The sequence below is a fragment of the Protopterus annectens genome, chromosome 2.part0, assembly GCF_019279795.1.
Source record: "Protopterus annectens isolate FY-2018-M chromosome 2.part0, PAN1.0, whole genome shotgun sequence".
In the NCBI taxonomy this organism is placed as follows: Eukaryota; Metazoa; Chordata; order Ceratodontiformes; family Protopteridae; genus Protopterus; species Protopterus annectens.
Genome location: NC_056728.1, coordinates 1,295,879,022 through 1,295,887,217, shown reverse-complemented (window position 1 = coordinate 1,295,887,217; position 8,196 = coordinate 1,295,879,022).

The window sequence follows — 8,196 nt, the reverse complement described above, 5'->3', positions numbered from 1 at the left end:
TGTCATTTCATTTTTATCTATGTGGAAGTGAGGCATAAAAACATTTGGCTTAAGAAAGTTAAATATCATTATCTCTGGACTCCATTCCTGAACAAAAAACATTACACGCATCTCTTACAGGAACAACCAAAATAAATGTATTAATAATTACAAATGATTGTAGCTTTCTACTGTATTTAAATGTAAATATATATGATAACTCTAAACCACATAACAAATTATAAATTTCACTCTCACCAATCAAACCACAGGCATATGTTGCCAGATGGTGTCACCTAAAGCCCTCATGCATGGCCTGTAAATTGATTTGATTACAATAAACATAAGTCACATATCCTGCCACTACCTGTGCAGCTCTGTTATGAACTGATGCCTTTTTCATCAGTACAAGCAAGATAAAAAGGGAGGAAAGTACAATAGGGGGGCTGAGGCCAAGAGGAGCATGCACCAAGCTGCCAAAGCCCGTTCCCCCCTTTTTATTTTATTTTCTGAACATATATATGACATACTCTGAGTCAGTTGGGTACACTAGCATTGGCCGTGATTCTAATCACCTTGTCCAGTTGTTAAATGACTTACAAAAAGTTTGGTATACTTAACAGTCGATGCCTCAATAATGCTCCTTTAAAAACAAACTTAAATTTACATTGAATAAACACAAACCAAGTTTTAACAGATGAGTTCCATTCTTATTGAACCAGACTGTATCTTTATCATAAAATACCTGATATTCCAAAGTAGAAATTCCTAACTATGGGCCTGGTCTTACTATCCTGTGGTTAACAAACCTTCTAGCCTTATCTATTGCATGTTGGTCAAAGGCTCCTTTCCAGTCAAGTCTGGGAATAATACCTAACCAAACCATGAGAACTCCAGGCAAGTGTGCTTGATAGTTGCTAAATTACATAAATGTAGTATATGATTTGCTCTTTAGGAATAAAACCCAAATCATTCCTACCAGCTCGGAGAATGATCATGGCCAAATTGCTTATTTCACCCCAAATCTTGAAAATAAGATTGATAACTTAGTTCCAATACAACCCAGGGAATCAATTTCCACAAAACCACAGATTGTCCTTGGTCAAGCCCAAGATTAGCACTTTTGGGATGGCTACAGGCTCAAGAAATAAATAAAAGTCCCAAAATAAGGATGGAATTAGCTAACTAGCACTCCCTAACTTGAACGTGAATTGGAAGACCCCCTGCCTAACCTCTTAAGTGATTCGGAAGATTGGCCTGATGTCGCTAAATCAGAAGTCTGGCCAATTCTGAAAGAGAGGGAAATGTAAGGAATGGGAGAGAAGCCTAAGTGTGTCAAAACACTTGTAAGCTGGGTGGAGAAATCAGTGTAAGTAGTGATGCCCTCACCCAGGCTACTAAATACAACATAGCTAACGTTAACATAAGGACTCAACTTCCTTAGGGTTCTGCCCCAGGAAACGTGGTAGGTAAGAGGATCTGAAGTTCTCTGTAAGGAGATTTGATGGCAAAGGTCTAACTGATCTGTTTTAGGTTTAATGATCCAGATTAAAGCTGCTTGGCTTGTGAAAATTGCTTCTGACCATCTGGTGGCACCAATTTGTTCTTTAATTCTGAAGGATTCAAATTATAATCAACAAAACAATGTGGCACAAAGACAGTAATTATAATACGGATCACAGCTGGTATGTAAAGTGATTTGAATAGATTTCAGTAAATGTAAACCTGTAGAGTGATGCTTTCCAGGACTGGAGTGGGGAAGTCTGCTCCAGGAGCCTACATTTTGAACTGAAACATAACGTAATGGTGCTGCTGTTTATAAATTTCCCCAAAATGTTCCAGATGATTATAACTGTATATGCTTGTGATGCTCGTGCAATGGCCCAGCAATACAGGAGCCTCAGTCCTCAACACTAACACCAGTGAGGGGTGTCCATATAGGGAAAAGAATAATAAATATACTCAAAGTAAAGTACAATTTCCCTTAAGAGCACACAGAGATCACAGTCAGTCTGGGGCTGGTTTCTCCCTTTCTCTCCAGGTCCCCAATAAGACTCCCCACTGGCACAGCTATAGGGTCCAGATCTCTTTCATTCATATGTTTGAGAGGGTATGTAAACAGTATGATGTTGACCAAAGGCTCTGGGTACAGTTCCTGACCCCCTTACTCCATGGTAAAGCTGCAACTGTGTTGTCTAAACTTGCTGATCATGAATGTTTTGATTATACTGCTGTCAAGAAATGTCTGTTAGAATGTTTTAAGCTAACACCTGAAACTTATAGGAAAATGTTTTGTGAGCATAGTTGCAAGACAGATGAAAGTGTGTGTGAATATGTTGCTAAACTGAGCACTTATTTTCATAGGTGGGTGGAGTGGATGTCAGGTCACCAATTTTGAAGGGCTGGCAGACATTTGGTGAGGGAACAAGCCCTTAGCACTTTGCCTGAGGACATGAGGATCTGGTTATCTGATAGACAATGTGCTACTTCAGAGGAGTTGGGGAAGAAGGGAGACCTATACCTGGCAAGCAGGGCATCCCTGCTCAGGAAAGGGACCCCCCAGTATTGATCATGGATCCAAAGGAACCCATGGAGGGCAGCACAGACTGCTCCAACAGAATCTTCCAGTAGCAGGGGAAGCCACTAGTCCAGGTACATATCCAGGACCTAGGGTTAAATGTTTTGAATGCAACCAGTGGGGCCATGTGGCATACAGCTGCCTCTGTAAATGGCAGAAGAAATTTTCTGACTTTTTGTGCTTCTGGGGTCTGGTTACTTCTCGCCCCATTACCTCCATGACTCTGGTGAAGAATTGGCATCTCCTTTTCATGCTGCCTCTGCTTTTCCTTTTCCTCAGCTGGTGATCTGAACTCACTGTGTGGCTGATTTAGAGTACAAAACACCTTCAGTGATCACTGTACACAAGCTACAGAAATTTACTCTACCCACACCACTACAAGCCAATTAGTATTTGCCAACCAATTAATATATGGTGTAGATATCCTACCATTGCCAAAGAATTAATATGTGATGCTCGTGCAATGGCCCAGCAATACAGGAGCCTCAATCCTCAACACTAACACCAGTGAGGGGCATCCATATAGGGAAAAGAATAATAAATACACACAAATTGTAAAGTACAATTTCCCTTAAGAGCACTCAGAGATCACAGTCAGTCTGGGGCTGGTTTCTCCCTTTCTCTCCAGGTCCCCAATAAGATTCCCCACTGACACAGCTATAGGGTCCAGATCTCAGCCTAGTGGGCAAGCTAAAACCTCCAGCACCCTCTCTGTCCAACCAGTGCTTCGTGCCCCTGCCCAAGTAGCTGACACACACACACACACTCTTTGAGATAAGAGTTATATACAACCACACAGACATTCCTGGGGAAGGCTGGCACAGGTTCTCCAGCTGTGCCCCTTTTCTGCCCAGTCTAAAAGGTAGTACCAGCTGCCACCACCCACTAATATCAGCTATTCAAAAGCCCTTCTGAAACAGTGTCCAATTATTACTGTGCAATATTATTATCCAAATGGTAAGTGTGACTGAACAGTCAAGGCTTATTAGAGTGACTTGGTACAGTATCGCTATATACATGCAGTGTACTCTAGAGCTTAAATTAACTCTACATAAAACAACCACAGTTGAAAGATTTAAAATATTTAATAATAAATAATAAAAACACAAGACAATACTTCTTACTACACCGTGCTAGTCAAGAGTTCAGAGATCACAGATAAATGCTTAAAATAATATTGTAGAAAAGTTTTGACATCACAGAAAAACAAACTAGTCTAATCTTCCTATTTCCTAGCTATATATAAGAGAAAACACAGTTCTAAAATAAACTTACATAAAGAAACAGGCAGTGCTGGTGATGTTGGATGTTCTCAAGACAAAATGCTCTCATGCTCTCATTCTTTCTGTCCTTAAATTAATAACATAGTACCACTGATTCATTTCAGATTAAATCATGTCTGTCTGGTTCCCAGACTAACAGATTCTCAGAGGTTAATAGCCTTTGATATTGCAGCTGGTCAGGAAACCAGGGCAATAAAAGACATTATACATGCAAGTTCTAGCCATTAACTCTGGCCTCCAAGCAATAGGCAGAATTCCTTCAGCCAGACATATTGGCTCCGAGTTTTGACATCAAAGAATTGACTTGTCAGCTTTGTTACAGCAGAGTGCATTGTTGTTATATTTTTGCAGTTTCACATCTAATAGCATTTTTTTACCATTTAAGAGAACAAGCCTGTAGCTTATATTAATATTTACAAATGACAGAATTATCTACAAAATTCTATCTGGCTAGGCAGGCAGCCTTTACCTATCATCACAATGCTTATATATAGTATGTCCTGGATACCTATGAAGTGAGATGTGTCTAGAAGAATATGCTAGAAACATGACTGAAGAAAATCTCTATTATTATTATTGTTATTATTTATTTATTTTTAAATGAGTGTGGAGGTGCCTGGAGGGGGGTGCAGTTGAATGATGGGGAGCTGAGAGGTGAATGCTCTAACTGACAGCAGATGGCTGTTGTTTGATGTCTCTCTCTCTCTCTTTTTTTTATCTTACTGACTGAGAGAAGAAGAGCAAAGGAATATGAGTGGCGGGAGGGGGGAATGAGACCCAGAACTATGAAGGGAGGAAGTGGTTAGAGGAAGTAGGATTGACTGCCATGATTGTTACTTTGGAGTAGCCGACAGCCAGTGTAGCTCTTACACACTGGTACTTAAAACTGATGTGTTTGGTGCTCCTGAAACCTTATAGTGAAGTAGTGAGAGAAAAATCCATGTATAGAGGGTGTTGGAGTATGTCAGTAAAATAAGGCTTGTGGTTTGACACACTAAACTGCTTGGAGAGGCATTCAATTTGTTTACCTAGAATACATATACTAAGGAATTAAGTATAAAACAGTACTTCTACTTCTTCATTTTCCCAATAAATATATATGGGGCCTTGTCTGAACATGGAAAGTACTTTTCAGCAAAACATACATGAGCAAACTCACTTTTGTGAAAGTGCATTTTATCGAAAATGCACTTTCATGAAAAAAAGAAAAAAAAAAACAACATGCAGTTTGCCTGTAGATTTAATTGTACAGCAATATGTAGAGTTGATTGTACAACTAAGCAAATTGTTGCTTAGATCGCGGTACAGAGGGGATAAGGGAATATTCCCTTTTCCCCACTGTAGTGTGATTTTTGAGTGAGAATATTAAAGTAGGGGGTGTGGGGGTGCAGCCCCTAGAGAGGTGCAGGGAGGCTTGTGTGAGTAGTGTTTTATTTGTTTAGGTATTTTGGAGTGTTTATTTTCACAAAAGTGCATTTTTGATATAATGCACTTTTCGAGAAAGTGAGTTTGCTCATGTACGTTTTGCTGAAACGTACTTTCGATCTTTCAACACAGATCCATATATATATATATATATATATATATATATATATATATATATATATATGTGTGTGTGTGTATTTAAATTGAAGCGTGAACCAGGTAAAAATGACAGTCACTCACCTGACAGTTGCTCTGGCAGAAGCGATTGTTTTGCTTCCTCGTAGGTTGAAACGCTCCTGCAGAAGTGACCATGAGGTGAAGCCAACAACGTAGAAATATTGCGGCTCACAAACTAAAGCCCAGGAATGGAGCAAGACAACCCCTCTTACTGTGTTCACAAGGTGTTCATCTCGTTCATCTCATATTAAGTACATTTGGTTAAACCCATTCTAAAATAAGCAGTATGCTGTCTTAGGTATTGAAATTTGCACTTAATTTTCTGTTTTTTTTATCAGACCACACATTTTTTGCACCAAACTTTTCTGTGTCTCACTTACCATGCCTCCATTTTACAAGTCATATTAAGCAAGAAAGTATATACACTATTGGTCCTAATGTTTTAAGCAGTTGGTCAATAGCTGCAGGGTACTTCATCAGGCATATTCAAGAGACAGTCCTACTGCTTCTAAAGCTTCATCACCCTTTGGAATGCAGTAAACGACCTTACACAGTGATAGGTTACATAAATTGTTTATCATACTCATGTACAGGAATGAGAACCAAATTTACCCCTTGCTACCCAAAAGGCAAAAACTCTGCTTAAAGGCCCCCCCAGCATTTCCCCCTTTTCATCACCCCACACCTTGTTCCCCCCTGCTTGCAGCTTGTTGTGTTTGATAGGAATGAGAACCATTACCTGCTACCCCACAGCGTACTCTCTAGCTCCAGCATTCCTGTCATACCACACCTTTTTCTGTTGATAGGCTTCTGCCAGGTTCTCCTGTGCTAAGCCCATGAGTTTCCCAAGCCTTGTCCTGAGGTTTAGGGCATATGCCACAACAGACTCCTTGTGAGGTTCACACTCTCCTTCCCACTCATCTCGAATTAAATCTAGAGGTCCCTTCACCCTATGCCCATACAGCAACTCAAAGGGTGAAAAACCTATGGATTCCTGGGGAACCTCTCTGTAAGCAAGCAATGGATGGGACAAATATTGGTCCCACTCTCTCTTAAACTGGTCTGTAAATGCCTGTAGCATGGACTTAATTGTAGAGTTTAACCTCTCAACAAGACCATTAGTCTGGGGATGGTAGGGGGTGGTCTTCAGGTGCTTCACCCCACAGGACTTCCACAGATGAGCCAGCAGGTCTGAAATGAAATTGGCACCTCTGTCAGTCAGTATTTCTTTGGGAAACCTGCCCTGCTAAAAATCTCTAACAAAGTATTTGCCACCTTTTCTGCCTCAATGGAGGACTGAGTCACTGCCTCAGTTAATCTTCTAGCATAATCTACTACCACTAGGATATACTTTTTCCCTGTGGAACTTTGTGCACTCAGAGGCCCCACAATATCCATAGCTACCCTTTGAAATGGCTCCTCAATGACAGGCAAAGGCATCAAAGGAGCTCTCACCCTGTCTCCTGTCTTGCCTAGACAGGTCCTGCAGTACCCTGTTACATCTCTGAAAATTCCAGGCCAATAGACATTCTGCATAATACATCTCTTCATACATTTTATGCCCATATGACCTGCAAAGGGAATATCATGGACTATGGCTCAAAGCACCAGATAGTAGGCTCTAGACACTACCAACTGCTGTACCCTCTCACCTTCTAGCCCTCCCTCAGGGGTCCACTCTCTATACAGTAACCCTTTGTCCCAGTATACAGATTCCCCCTTCCCTTGAGAATCAGGTGCCTCACTAGCTACCTGCCTCAGGTCTTGCAATGTAGGGTCTGAGAGCTGAGCCTATCTCAACTCTCTCTTCATAACCCTTCCCAGCTCCCCTTCCACAGGAAGTCTGCCATCCTCTGACAGTGGTGCCTCACTGTCAGCCTGGGTACTACTACTCAGCTCTACCTTTGCAGTCACTCTGTCCAAGGGAACATCAGTACCCACAAGCAGCTCTGGCTCACCTTCAATTTCACTGCTACAGAGTAGCTCCCTCCCTGAAGTAACCACCTCACCAGTCCTGGCTGCAAGTATGCAGTCTGTCTGGGTCTCCACCAGGCTACCAGACCCACATGCTTGTCTCCTAGCCTGACTGCGTGTAACTGCATAAGCACATGGTACTGTCTCATCCAAATCCTTCCCTATCAGGACATCTGCAGGATTCGTTATCCTTGTTGTCTCAAGACAACCTTCTATTGGCATATTGTCTTTCCCACTTACTGGCTCTCTCACCTTTTGCTCCCCACCTTGCCTCCATGGACATCTGTATGCCACATGGCCCCACTGGTTGCATTCATAACATTTAACCCTAGGTCCTGGATGTGTACCTGGACTAGTGGCTTCCCCTGCTACTGGAAGATTCTGTTGGGGCAGTCTGTGCTGCCCACCATGGGTTCCTTTAGATCCATGATCAATACTGGGGGTCCCTTTCCTGAGCAGGGATGCCCTGCTTGCTAGGTATATGTCTCCCTTCTTCCCTAACTCCTCTGAAGTAGCACATTGTCTATCAGATAACCAGAACCTCAAGTCCTCAGGCAAAGTGCTAAGGGCTTGTTCCCCACCAAATGTCTGCCAGCCCTTCAAAATTGGTGACCTGACATCCACTCACCCACCAATGAAAATAAGTGCTCAGTTTAGCAACATATTCACACACACTTTCATCTGCCTTGCGTCTATGCTCACAAAACGTTTTCCTATAAGTTTCAGGTGTTAGCTTAAAACATTCTAACAGACATTTCTTGATAGCAGTATAATCAAAAC